General features: G+C 42.2%; 1 protein-coding gene and 1 pseudogene across 3 annotated transcripts in view; one reads left to right on the top strand and one right to left on the bottom strand.

The window, feature by feature from the left end:
* Positions 1 to 15,108, bottom strand: part of CNNM2 (cyclin and CBS domain divalent metal cation transport mediator 2) — a 160,133-nt gene that overhangs the window by 33,961 nt on the left and 111,064 nt on the right. The gene's annotated exons all lie outside the window — the stretch shown is intronic.
* LOC110139805 (dnaJ homolog subfamily A member 1 pseudogene) lies at positions 11,304 to 12,717 on the top strand (annotated as a pseudogene).

Below are 15,108 nucleotides of genomic sequence, written 5' to 3'. Positions count from 1 at the left end.
GGAAAGGCAAAAAGATAGGACACTGAAAGATGAACTCCCCAATACACTACTGGAGATCAGTGGAGAAATAACTCTGGAAAAAATGAAGAGACGGAGTCAAAGCAAAAATACCACCCAGTTGTGGATGTGACTGGTGATGGAAGTAAAGTCCGATGCTGTATTGAGCAATATTGCATAGGAGCCTGGAATGTTAGGTCCATGAATCAAGGCAAATTGGAAGTGGTCAAACAAGAGATGGCAAGAATGAACATCGACATTTTAGGAATCAGCAAACTAAAATGGACTGGAATGGGTGAATTTAACTCACATGACCATTATATCTACTACTGTGGGCAAGAATCCCTTAGAAGAAATGAAGTAGCCCTCATGGTCAACAAGAGCCCAAAATGCAGTACTTGGGTGCAGTCTCAAAGACGACAGAACGATCTGTTTGTTTCCAAGGCAAACCATTCAATATCACAGTAATCCAAGTCTATGCCCTGATGAGTAATGCTGAAGAAGCTGAAGTTGAATGGTTCTATGAAGACCTACAAGACCTTCTAGAACTAACACCCAATAAAGATGTCCTTTTCATTACAGGGGACTGGAATGCAAAAGTAGGAAGTCAAGAAACACCTGGAGTAACAGGCAAATTTGGCCTTGGAATACAAAATGAAGCAGGGGCAAAGGCTAATAGAGTTTTGCCAAGAGATTGCACTGGTCAAAGTAAACACCCTCTTCCAAAAACACAAGAGAAGACTACACATGGACATCATCAGATGTTCAATACCAAAATTAGATCAATTATATTCTTCGCAGCCAAAGATGGAAAAGCTCTATACAGCCAGCAAAAACAAGACCGGGAGCTGACTGTGGCTCAGATCATGAACTCCTTATTGCCAAATTCAGACTTAAATTGTAGAAAGTAGGGAAAACCACTGGACCATTCAGATATGACATAAATTAAATCCCTCACGATTATACAGTGGAAGTGACAGAATAGATTCAAGGAATTAGATCTGATAGACAGAGTGCCTGAAGAACTATCGACAGAGATTCGTGACATTTTACAGGAGGCAGTGATTAGGACCATCCACAAGAAAAAGAAATGCAAAAAGGCAACATGGTTGTCTGAGGAGGCCTTACAAATAGCTCTGAAAAGAAGAGAAGCAAAAGGCAAAAGAGAAAAGGAAGTGAAGTGGCTCAGTCGTGTCCAACTCTTCGTGACCCCATGGACTGTAGCCGACCAGGCTCCTCTGTCCATGGGATTCTCCAGGCAAGAACACTGGAGTGGGTTGCCATTTCCTTCTCCAGGGGATCTTCCCAACCCAGGGATCAAACCCAGGTCTCTCACATTGCAGGCAGACGCTTTAACCTCTAAGCCACCAGGGAAGCCCTCCCATTTGAATGCAGAGTTCCAAAGAATAGTAAGGAGAGATAACAAAGCCTTCCTCAGTGATCAATGCAAAGAAATAGAGGAAAACAACAGAATGGGAAAGACTAGAGATCTCTTCAAGAAAATTAGAGATACCAAGGGAACATTTCATGCAAAGATGGGCACAATAAAGGACAGAAATGGTATGGACCTAAAAGCAGCAGAAGATATTAAGAAAAGATGGCAAGAATACACAGAAGAACTACACAAAAAAGATCTTCCTGACCCAGATAATCACGATGGCATGATCACTCACCTAGAGTCAGACATTCTGGAATGTGAAATCAAGCGATGCCTTAGGAAGCATCGCTACAAACAAAGCTAGTGGAAGTGATGGAATTCCAGTGGAGCTATTTCAAATCCTAAAAGATGATGCTGTGAAAGTGCTGCAGTCATATGCCAGCAAATTTGGAAAACTCAGCAGTGGCCACAGGACTGGAAAAGGTCAGTTTTCATTCCAATCCCGAAGAAAGGCAATGCCAAAGAATGCTCAAACTACCGCACAATTGCACTCATCTCACATGCTAGCAAAGTAACACTCAAAATTCTCCAAGCCAGGTAACAACAGTACATGAACCATGAATTTCCAGATGGTCAAGCTGGTTTTAGAAAAGGTGGAAGAATCAGAGATCAAATTGCCAACATCCATTGGATCACTGAAAGAGCAAGAGTTTCAGAAAAACATCTACTTCTGCTTTATTGACTACTCCAAAGCCTTTGACTGTATGGATCACAACAAACTGTGGGAAATTCTGAAAGAGATAGGAATACCAGACCACCTTACCTGCCTCCTGAGAAAACTGTATGCAGGTCAAGAAGCAACAGTTAGAACTGGAACAACAGACTGGTTCCAAATAGGGAAAGGAGTAAGTCAAGGCTGTATATTGTCACCCTGCTTATTTAACTTCTATGGAGAGTACATCATGAGAAATGGTGGACTGGATGAAGCACAAGCTGGAATTAAGACTGCCAGGAGAAATATCAATAACCTCAGATATGAAGATGACACCATCCTAATAGTAGAAAATGAAGAACTAAAGAACCTTTGATGAAAGTGAAAGGAGAGTGAAAAAGTTGGCTTAAAATTCAACATTCAGAAAACTAAGATTATGGCATCTGGTCCCATCACTTCATGGCAAACAGATGGGGAAACAGTGACAGATTTTATTTTTGGGGACCCAAAATCACTGAAGATGGCGACTGCAGCCATGAAATTAAAAGACGCTTGCTCCTTGCAAGAAAAGTTATGACCAACCTAGACAGTATATTAAAAAGCAGAGACATAACTTTGCCAATGAAGTTTTGTCTAGTCAAAGCTACATAAATACAGTAGTCATGTAAGGATGTGAGAGACTGACTATAAAGAAAGCTGAGCACTGAAGAATTGATGCTTTTGAACTGTGGTGTTGGAGAAGACTCTTCAGAGTCCCTTGGACTGTAAGGAGATCCAACCAGTCAATCCTAAAGGAAATCAGTCCTGAATATTCATTGGAAGGACTGATGCTGAAGCTGAAACTCCAATACTTTGGCCACCTGATGAGAAGAACTGAATCATTTGAAAAGACCCTGATACTGGGAAAGACTGAAGGCGGGAGGAGGGAACGACAGAGGATGAGATGGTTGGATGGCATCAACGACTCAATGGACATGAGTTTGAGTAAGCTCCAGGAGTTGGTGATGGACAGGGAGGCCTGGTAGGGGGGTCACACAGTCCATGGGGTCACAAAGAGTCAGACACAACTGAGCAATTGAACTGAACTCTACAATAACATGTATAAGATGCACAGTTCAATAAGTAGTTACAGAACTACCACCCACGAGGGACTAAAGGGGTCAGGGCCGAACAGTTGACCTCAGGGGTGTATGAGGCAGGAGGCGGAAGCAGGAATGGGGAACAGGAGGTGATAGGAGAAGTCGCTAAGGAAGGTGAGCAGACTAAGGCAGGTTCCAAGAGGGAACACAGGCATACTTGTGGCCTCTTCACTAGGACCTCCTTCCCAGAGTCCCCTTCTCTTTGTTAATGGCAGGTCTCCCCAGAACGGATGACCTGGTGGTCCAGGAACATATTATTTCCTGGTGACTGAGTGCCAATGCAATCTCAGAACAAGGGAAGCAATGCTCCTACTACAGTTAGCCTATGCGGAATACCGTGTTCAGGTCTGAGTCTCTTATTTTGTGAGGCAAACTGAGAAGAGAACTACCAAGATCTTGTAAGGTGTATAAACTATGGCACATGAGGAGGAAATGGAGGCTAGAGACGTCGAGCCAGAAGAGAAACCTGGGCCAGGGTTAGCAGGACAGAGGCCTTCAAATCTCTGAAATGAAAAGCAAGCCTTTGGTTCTGTGCCTCCTCGCCAGCCCACCTCCTCAACCAACTCATACCTCACTCACCACAAGGTTATCGACCCTTATGAGATCATCAACAATGCCTGGACGACAGGGACCTCTGTTGTTCACTTTGTATCACTCTTCATCTGCAGGCCCTACCAAGTCTAGCACAATACCTAACACCCCCACAGACACAAAGGTAATACTTACTAAACCACAACATAACCCTATCATTCTACAACTCAAAAGTGCTCATTTCCCTTCAATGACTGAATTTAAAAGAAAATGAAAATGTCTTTGAGTAGGGTTCAAAGGCCATTAAGAACCTGGTCCTTAACTGCCCTGTCTTTCCATCTTTTGGTCTCCAACATACCCCTCTTAGGGCTTCCCTCGTGGCTCAGATGGTAAAGAATCCACCTGCAGTGTGGGAGACCTGGACTCGATCCCTAGGTTGGGATGATCCCCTTGAGGAGGGCAGAGCAACCCACTCTAGTATTCTTGCCTGGAGAAGCCCTTGAACAGAAGAACCTGGCGGGCTACAGTCCATGGGGTTGCAGAGTCAGACATGCCTGAGCGACTAAGCACACATACTCCTCTTACGTTCTTCTTGTCCAGCCAGTCAAATGACTTGATTTTCTCCAATCGTAACCTCCACGGTTTTATTCATCCCCACAGAACAAGTAGGAAGGAACCTCTCCTCAGGGGCACTGCCCCCACCTCAGCCATACTGTGTCATATCACAGCCACACCTAACTCCTGCCAAAGCCACACCTGGGCTCTGGGAATGCCTGTGTCTCTACACCCAGAGTACATTTTTTTTAACTTTTTATTTTATATTGGAGTATAGCCAATTAACAATGCTATGGTAGTTTCAGGCGCACAGTAAAGCAACTCAGCTAAACATATACATGTATCCATTCTCCCCCAAATTCCCTTCCCAGCCAGGCTGCCACACTCATATTACTCTTTTTTTTTTTCCATTTATTTTTATTAGTTGGAGGCTAATTACTTTACAATATTGTAGTGGTTTTTGCCATACATTGACATGAATCAGCCATGGACTTACATGTGTTCCCCATCCCAATCCCCTCTCCCACCTCCCTCCCCGTCCCATCCCTCTGGGTCATCCCAGTGCACCAGCCCCGAGCACTTGTCTCATGCATCCAACCTGGACTGGCGATCTGTTTCACACTTGATAATATACATGTTTTGATGCTGTTCTCTCAGATCATCCCACCCTCGCCTTCTCCCATAGAGTCCAAAAGTCTGTTCTATACATCTGTGTCTCTTCTTCTGTCTTGCATATAGGGTTATCATTACCATCTTTCTAAATTCCATATATATGCATTAGTATACTGTATTGGTGTTTATTTTTCTGGCTTACTTCACTCTGTATAATGGGCTCCAGTTTTATCCATCTCACTAGAACTGATTCAAATGAATTCTTTTTAATGGCTGAGCAATACTCCATGGTGTATATGTACCACAGCTTCCTCATCCATTCGTCTGCTGATGGGCATCTAGGTTGCTTCCATGTCCTGGCTATTAAAACAGTGCTGCGATGAACATTGGGGTGCACGTGTCTCTTTCAGTTCTGGTTTCCTCGGTGTGTATGCCCAGGAGTGGGATTGCTGGGTCAAATGGCAGTTCCATTTCCAGTTTTTTAAGGAATCTCCACACTGTTCTCCATAGTGGCTGTACACACTCATATTACTCTTTTTTTTTTTTTCATATTACTCTTAAGAGTAGATATGTCCTTATCCTACCCCTTTCCTTCTCAACAAGCGCAAATCAAAAGAAACCCTGAATTACAAGCTATATTGTACGAAACAGCTAATTTCTTACAGATTTTCATAATGAATACATGGATGAATTCTTACACATGCCTTGTAGATCTTCTACCGACTTATATGGTGACAGGTCTATTATAATAACATGAGTAAAATGTAAGATTTGCTTAAGGAGAAAGAAGCAACACAATTTCATTTCACAAGTACTACTTTGCTATTTCTGTCCTGTTTAAAGACAAAATGAAGAAAAAAACCCCAAAACTTCATTTCTTTTTAAAGTCTTACTTTACCTTACCATCCCCACCAGAGCTAAGTGCATTTTTTCCAACTGAATTTTCCCACCATAAAATACACCAGAAAAAATGTGACACAGATCTTAAAATAGTCCTATATAAACAATACAGGAGTATATATATAGAAGCACTTGCTGTATATAGAAATGACTGGTTTTAAGTGATGATAACTGTTGCTATTCCAGGAGACAAAAGCCCCCTTTCACCAAAAGTTCAACCAGTTTTAAAAATTCCAATATCCACCCAGTTAAGTGGCTGGCTGAGCTCTCCCTAGCAGGGACAGCTTTTCCACCGCAGGTGTGTTGGGGTCCCTCCACCCCCGACAACCTCACTCCCAGTTAGGTCATGTCTGCCAGGAGGTGACTGGGGTGAAATATGGAATCATGGTTTCCTAAACACTTTAATTTATGGGGGTGAGGGCAGGAGTTGATTTGATGCAGAGGTATTTCTTAATCGGGCCGTTTCCTGGGTAGAACCCTAAATTTATCTACTAACTTAGATTATAACAGCTTTCAGGGAACAGATCCTGCTGTTCATTGGCCAAACTCTGAAAGAAAGATGGCAATCACTTGCTGAGGTGCTCAGCCCCTAAGGGACTTATAAAAAAAAAAAGCAAAGCCTGCATCTTCACTAAAGGTGACCACAGAGTCCTGGGCAGAGCATTTAGGCCTATTACCAGGGCCCAGGCCCAATGCTCAGGGCTTTCTTGGTGGTTCAGTGGTAAAGAATCGGCCTGCCAAGGCAGGAGATGTGAGTTCCATCCTTGGGTTGGGAAGATCCCCTGGAGAAGGAAACGGCAGCCCACTCCAGTATTCCTGCCTAGAAATCCCCATGGACAAGAGTCTGCTGGGCTACATGAGTCGGACACGTAAGTCATGTCCTACATAAGTCGTGAATCTCACGAAAGTCATGAGTTGGACACGACTTAGTGACTGAAGAACCACCACCGCCCCAATGCTGGTCCCTGGAGGTTACCTGATTGTCTGAGCCTTCTTTCTATTTGCTATAAATACCTGTTTCTTTACATTTAAACTGAGATTGGCCCTACCTTCCCATTCTTAACTGTAGTTTCCTATTCTATATCCCTAATAGAAATACCTGAAAGACATTGCAAGTAGAAAATATCTTTTAAGACGATCCATGAATTACATTTGTAAATATCTCTATAATATTACTATTGACTTATTTTTGACTGATGGAATTTCACTTCTCCACAAAAATCTGATGTAGCTGGATCAGAAAAATACACTGAGAAAATCCAATTCACATGATTCTCAGATATTGATGGCTGTATCAGTTGAGATTTGGGGAAGGCGTGGCAGCCATCAAGGACATCAATATCTACATCTAGAAAAGTTTCTGAAATACATGAAAACTATAGCCTGACAGAGAGGCACACAAATATTCACTAAATGAGTGAATCCATACATTTACCTAAATCCTTCAAACATAGTTTTATTTTCAAGCTATACAACTTTCTGGGCTAAAATGGTATTTGTCCCACAACTACCTCCCTCCTGCACATTTCCAGTGGTTTCCTCTTGATATACACTTTAAGTTTGTTATTGTTCAGTAGCCAAGTCATGTCCAACTCCTTCTTAACCCCATGGTCTGTAGCCCACCAGGCTCCTCTGTCCATGGGGTTTTTCAGGCAAGAATACTGGAGTGGATTGCCATTTCCTTCTCCAGGGGATCTTCCCAACCCAGGGATCAAACCCACTTCTGCACTGGCAAGCAGATTCTTTACCACTGAGCCATATGCAGTTTATTCAAGCATAGGATAAGATATATAGATGTCTACCTCCTGAAGAAAACATGACTATTTTAAAAAATGGATTAGAAAATAATCATATTATAAAAGGATTGCTTTATAAAATGAACTTTTTAAAAAAATTTATTTTTGGCTGCGCTAAGTCTTGGTTGTGGCACGTAGGATCCAGCTCTCCTGACTAAGGATCAAACCCGGGTTCACTGCATTAGGAATGTGGGGTCTTAGCCACTAGACCACATGCGAAGTCCCTAGAATGGATGATTTTTTTAATTAGAATTTTAGTTTGAAGTAACTGTGCATTCTTATACAGCTGTGAAAGATCTCATGTGTTTTCACCCAGGACACCACATACACTCGTGCCCATCAAGTTTCTGCCACCAAGAGTATCTTGTGAAACCAAATTGCGTGTCAGCACAACATTACAACCAGGATATTGACCCTGAAACACATACAGAACATTTCCATCAGCACCAGGACCCCTCCTGTTGTCCTTTCACAGCCTCATTCACTGCTCTTCCACTCCCCAGAACAGAGCATTTCAACAGCTTCTCTGATAAAGTACTTGGTTTTCCACTGGCAGTTGACTCTTGAGCTTTAGCTTTTAAGTTTAAACAAATATTTTAAAACTCACAAAATGGCAATCAGGAGGGAAACATTTTTTAGTCAACGAAACCCGGTTTTATGTGCAACTTTTGAAAACTCAAGAGTGGGGTTTGGTGCCGACAAGATTAACTAACCAGGCTCCCCTGGTGGAGGTACTTGGCAGGCAGTGCTTCAACTGTGGGTGCCCAGAGAGGACTGCTCACAGACAGCAGCAGACACCAGCCCTGATTTCATGAACACTGCAGAAGCACCTCTGTGGCAGTTATTTCTCAGGCAGCTCCTCTGGCTTCTCTGAATGGGATGGATTTTTGATGTGTCCATTTGGCTAGGTAACTGCCCTCAACAATTCACTTAAACATGAATTCAGGTGCTGATGTGAAGGGATTTTGCAGATGCAGTCAAAATCTCTAATGGGTCGACTTTAAGGGTTGCTATCCTCCGTGGGACTGACTCAATGTGCTGACAGCCTTAAAAGCAGGGCGAAGGCTTTCTGAGGGAGAGATGACCTACCACCTGCTGAAAGCAGGGCAGACCATGCCCGTGGGGTTTCCACGTGCTGGGATCTTCCCTTCCTGACAGCCTGCCCTACCAACTCTAGACTTTCTTAAACAGTCGCCACAATTCCATAAGCCTGCTCCTTATGAGAAATTCCTTCATGAATGTGTGTGTCTGTCTTCTACTGGTTCGGCCTGTTGAACCATGATCGACCTACTCAGGACCCACACCACAAAGGGAATTAGAAAGCAGATACCAAAAGAAAACTAGGATTATGGGCTAAATTGTATTTCCCAAACCCAAGACAATGGATGACTGATTATCTAGGAAGATAATATGTACTTATATATGTACTAAACGCCAGAGAGACTTGCTGAGTGAACTTCCTGGTAGAACAGCAAGTGAAGTAACCATTAGGAACAAAATATTAACCTAAACTGAAGTTGTAGTCAAAAGACAAGAAACCAAATCATTATGAAACCAATACTGTAACACAATTATCCTTCAATTAAAAACACATACATTAAAAAAAAAAAAAAAGCCAAATCATTTGCTTCAAACCATCTGTGTGGACTGCCCTATTAAGGAGAGCCCTGTGGTTCTCCCACCTAACTTAGGATTCCAGGCCACAAATAATGGATCGCCTTGCATTCCCACACCGCCACCAGCTGTTTGCTCTCTCTTGCTTTCTTCAGTCTTGCTGCCAGATACATTAGCTAGAAACCCAAAGTGGGGCAATTAATATAAGATTTCAGTTACTATGTGACTTGCTTAAAGGCCTGTCCAAATGATTTGTGAGAAAAATCTTATGAACCAACAGAACAGAAACTGAAGAGTTTTTTCCATTATTCTCCTCTCCCAGAGTATTTAAAGACTTGGACTTTCCCATCTTTAGGGGAAATATTTTCTTATAAATAGTGAGGCATGCCGGGCATCTTCCACTTCATCTTTTTTGGTGGTCTGTACCACTCACTGCACACTCACTGGAATGTTTTCCTAGTAAGTGATTAGCAATGGAAAACGTGGCTAAGACAAAGGATGGCTTTTGGGATGAGATGATGGGAACCTTCCCATCTTTCCCAAGAGATAAGCAGCTCTTCTATAGAACCAAGGGGCTTATTTTAGAACCAATGAGTCTATTTCTGTCTTTTCCTTCAGACTTGTAGCTTTCCTAAGGATGATAAATGAGGAATGACTGTGTTAGTGAGTTAACAGCCCAAAAGATGAGTAATTACCCAGCATGTCCAATAATAGGAGATTAAAAAACCAGAAATATATTTCCGTTGCTAAGGTAAGACCAACTATCTGAGCTTTAATTCTTCTGTTCCTTCCTGTGTCTTAGTCTTTGGATCAGTAACATTCAGAACTTTGTGTTGTAGTGCAAAACTCTCAACATTGACTGAACTAATTTCTTGGATGATTTTTACAACAGAAGGAGGCAAGATCAGTAGATATACAAAACAGACATAAAAACATGGTTCTTTTGTGATACAGTGAATAAAAATTACCTAAGTCCAGATGATGTGCTAAAAAATACTACAGACCACGCTACCTCATACATTTGCTTTAGAAGCAGGCATTTTAAGGAGAGAGGTGAGGTCATCACTTCTTTTAAAACCTGCCTAAAGGGAAAACTAAAGGCTGATTTTGTTCAGAAAAACCTTATCCCCTTTTCTTATCCAAGTCTCCTCTTTTCAGAAGTGCTTTCTGATGACTGTTATGCCCGATGTCCGAATCCCCGAGCGGGAAGAGAGAAAGCTACCAAGAGACAATGCAAAACGCAAGAAGGAAGTTTATTGCTAGCTCGAGCTAGGGCCCCCGCTGTGTCCAACGCAGTGGCGCACAGGCTGAGAGCCCCGAGCCCGGTTTTCTACCCATATTTATAGAACATCCAATTTCAAACATAAGCAGGGGTCATTTAGCGAAGCGGATTGGTTACATGTTCGCGGGGGTCTTTTCATTGGTCAGACATTCGCGCGCGCGGGATCTTTACGTAAACAAGTTCTGATTGGCTGTATCTGGGTGGCCTGATAGTCTCTGACTGGTTGTGTCTTGGTGACCTGATAGTCGCCTTAGTTGCCAGGGTGAGGGCCTGGTCTTCCTGCTTCTGCCTCCTATCATGGCGTTATGTTTGCTCTTCCTACATTCCGTTTGTTCTTCCTACAATGACCTCAAATTGTAATGAAGAAATGGAATTGCTATTATAAATTTGCTAATTATGTTTTATCATATCATTAGTAATCACATGATATGAAGGAAAAGGGCTAGCAAAACTGCCAAAATATCACTGAGTCCCGATGTCTGCAACATCGAAAAATGAAAAGTTGAGTTCAAATGCTCATCCACTGCCATAAAGCTCATCTGCAAATTTTGTGCAAACAATAAACTTAAAAAAATACAAAAGGGGGCAAAAATACTGAGTATTTTTCCTGCTGATCTGAGACAATAGAAGTCTTAGCATTTTACTTTTCTGTTTCCTTTCCCCAGAAACCTCAAGCACTTCATCATCATCACAGAAAAGAGAGAAAACCAGACGACTTTAAAAACCAAACCTTCAGAACTTTCCAGAACGCTCGGTGAAAGGCAGAGGAGCGGCGGCTGCCCGAGCTGCGCACAGCAACGCCCTCTTTCCCGCTCCCCCACACCGGCATCGGCCCGCTCACCGGCTGTAGAAAATGGTGAAAGAAACCACTTACTATGATGTTTTGGGGGTCAAACCCAATGCCACCCAAGAAGAATTGAAAAAGGCTTACAGGAAACTGGCCTTGAAGTACCACCCTGATAAGAATCCAAATGAAGGCGAGAAGTTTAAACAGATTTCTCAAGCTTATGAAGTGCTTTCTGATGCAAAGAAAAGGGAATTATATGACAAAGGAGGAGAACAGGCAATTAAAGAAGGTGGAGCAGGTGGTGGTTTTGGCTCCCCAATGGACATCTTTGATATGTTTTTCGGAGGAGGAGGCAGGATGCAGAGAGAGAGGAGAGGTAAAAACGTTGTGCATCAACTTACAGTAATTTTAGAAGATTTATATAATGGTGCAACAAGAAAACTAGCTCTGCAAACGAATGTGATTTGTGACAAATGTGAAGGCCGAGGTGGTAAGAAAGGAGCGGTAGAATGCTGTCCCAATTGCCGGGGTACTGGAATGCAAATAACAATTCATCAGATAGGACCTGGAATGGTTCAGCAAATTCAGTCTGTCTGCATGGAGTGCCAGGGCCATGGGGAGCGGATCAGTTCTAAAGATAGATGCAAAAGCTGCAATGGAAGGAAGATAGTTCGAGAAAAGAAAATTCTAGAAGTTCATATTGACAAAGGCATGAAAGATGGCCAGAAGATAACATTCCATGGTGAAGGAGACCAAGAACCAGGACTGGAGCCAGGAGATATTATCATTGTTTTAGATCAGAAGGACCATGCTGTTTTTACTTGACGAGGAGAAGATCTTTTCATGTGTATGGACATATAGCTGGTTGAGGCATTGTGTGGCTTCCAGAAGCCAATATCTACTCTTGACAACCGAACCATAGTCATCACTTCTCATCCAGGTCAGATCGTCAAGCATGGAGATATCAAGTGTGTGCTAAATGAAGGCATGCCAATTTATCGTAGGCCATATGAAAAGGGTCACCTAATCATTGAATTTAAGGTAAACTTTCCTGAGAATGGCTTTCTCTCTCCTGATAAACTCTCTTTGCTGGAAAAACTTCTGCCTGAGAGGAAGGAAGTAGAAGAGACTGATGAAATGGACCAGGTAGAATTAGTGGACTTTGATCCAAATCAGGAAAGACGGCGTCATTACAATGGAGAAGCATATGAGGATGATGAACATCATCCTCGGGGGTGGTGTTCAGTGTCACACCTCTTAGTAGGCCTGTGAATAACACTCACTGCTGGGGTTTTATTGCAGTAGTGATTGAGTGAAGGACTATAATCATAATATGCTCACTACTTGCTTTTGTTTTAATATTCAACTATAGTAGTGTTTAAAAGTTAAATGAAGAATAAACTCGAATATAAAAGCTCAAAAAAATAAAATAAAAACCTTCTCTAAAATTCTTTCACAATTCCTCTCACCATTTCCATTATCTTCACCACCCCCCGCCCAGTATCTCTTAAAAATATGTCAGAGATAAAAGAAGTTTTTGTATTTCTATAAGGAAAAATATCCAACAGAGAACTCTGATTAAATGAACTCTCCTAAATCCATATAATGGACTACTATGCAGCCGTTAAACAAGATTAAATTAGGTCTACTTAACTGTTAATGAAAAGTTACCCAAAACAAAGGAAAATAAAAACAGGAATATTTTATGTAGTATGATCTTATTTGTATAAATTGTATATGGATAGGAAAATTCTGGCAAGGAATAGTTGGTTAGCAGATACTTGGTCTTATCCAAAATGTCTATGAGATTCCCTTGAAATTCAGTCTTGTCCCAAATCATGTGTCATGGACCAAAGACACTCAGGACGTGTTGGACAGGACCAAACGTCCTGCAAGGGAACTAGTTCACAGTAGGATGTTGACTGATATTTTTAATAGCCATGACAAGGTTGTGTTCTACAAGTAGAAATTCTGACAAAATCTATTTTGTGTGATTGTCACCAAAAAGTAAAACAGAATGGAGATTTATAATGACATGCCCTGTGTTAGCATATGTAATTCTAACAACAGAGAATGTTTGACCATGAATGAATAAGAACAGAATCCTCTGTCAACATTAGATGGCTCTTAAGCATCACTTCAAAATCCTCTTGGCCCACTGCTTACCCCTTCCATCCCTTCCACTGCCACAGTGACCAGTTCCACACAGGCTCAGACTGGTTTCACACCCATGTAACCAGTTGCGGTTTTCAGTTGCGAGGTCGTGTTGGACTCCTTTGTGACCCCGTGGACTGTGGAGCCTGCCAAGGGTCCTCTCTGCATGGGATTTCCCAGGCAATACTGGAGTGGATTGCCATTTCTTTCTCCAGGGGATCTTTCTGACCCAGGGATAGAACCCGTGGCCTCTGCATTGGCAGGGGGATTCTTTACCACTAAGCCACCGGGGAAGCCCAGTACAAGCAGATATCACCTCATATACAGCTCACAGCATAGCTCATTGCGTCTCTCACTTCTGCTTTGGGACTTCTCCTGAACAGAGAAGGAATTAATGCCCACAGGAGAATACGTCCCCCTCTGTACTCAAGCACAGTTCTGAGAGCATCTCACAATGCTTCTTTATAAGTCCCAGGTAGGACACAACACCTGTTACCTGCAGTCAAAAGCCAACATACTATCACATCCTTGATTTTCTTTCCTTTCTTCCCATTTCACTTCCCTTGTTCTGAACTCCTGCAACCTGGGATCCCATTCCAAATACACCTCCCAGCATGCAAGCCTTTGTATCAGGCAGATGTTCAGGCTATAACTCCATCAGAAGTTTTTCTATTAATCAGTTTCTGGCTTTGTACATTTCATCCTCTTCTATTTCCATGATTCCAGTGCCAAAGGTGTAAAGATACATTCATATCTCAATACAGTTACAAAGCTGGTTATGCAGCTTTGTATCACAATACCAGGTGAGCTGGTAGAGTAGAAGAGTACTTTTCAAAGTCATTCCTACATCGGGATGGCCAGCAATAACTACACATTGAAGTGACTGCAAACCCAAATTATATGCATTCCCAGCTCAGCTTCTCCACAGCTAGAGTACAAAAAACACCTGTGACATTCCAACATTACCAGAGACAGAAAGAGTGAAAGAAGGTAATTAAAAATGCCAAGAGAGGATTTTAGACCAACTGCAGTAATATCTGGATTTTTCAAATTTCACAAAAACACACGATGACATAAACACACTTGCTAGAGCCCTTCCTGAAGCCTGTGCATATGAGAAGCATATACATTTAAAGTTAATTAGCTTTATGGTAAATCTACCTTTCACTATGTACTAATCAAGTAAGTGTAAGAAAAGCAGACAGAACACAAAGACTGAAAAGGATCAAATCTATGTACTACCACCATCCCCAGTCTAACCTTCTCTCCTAAACTTCAGGTATAAAAATATCCTAACTGCTGACTTGGTCCTCTTCACTTGTCCCATGAGCATCTCAAAGCTCAACACGCCCCACACTATCATTTTCTCTACCAAACCTGTTCCTCCACTTCTACTCCTCCTGCTGACTAATGGTATCAGTATGTATCATGTGATGGAACTCCCATGGAATTGTGGGAGTCATCTTAAGATTCCTCCTTTTTCTCTAGTTTCACCCTGCTATGACAAACTGGTCACTAAACACTGTGTCAAGTTGTAAACTGAAGACCACCTCCTAAATATCGACTGGATCTAATAGCCACTGGATCTCTCCCATATTCTCCATCCCCATCCCCAGCTCACTTTTAGTTACAGGCCCTCAATATTTCTGTT

Source organism: Odocoileus virginianus, chromosome 7 (genome assembly GCF_023699985.2).
Source record: "Odocoileus virginianus isolate 20LAN1187 ecotype Illinois chromosome 7, Ovbor_1.2, whole genome shotgun sequence".
Classification (NCBI taxonomy): Eukaryota; Metazoa; Chordata; class Mammalia; order Artiodactyla; family Cervidae; genus Odocoileus; species Odocoileus virginianus.
The sequence above is the reverse complement of the archived record's forward strand: the minus strand, read 5'-3'. Positions and strand labels throughout refer to the sequence as shown.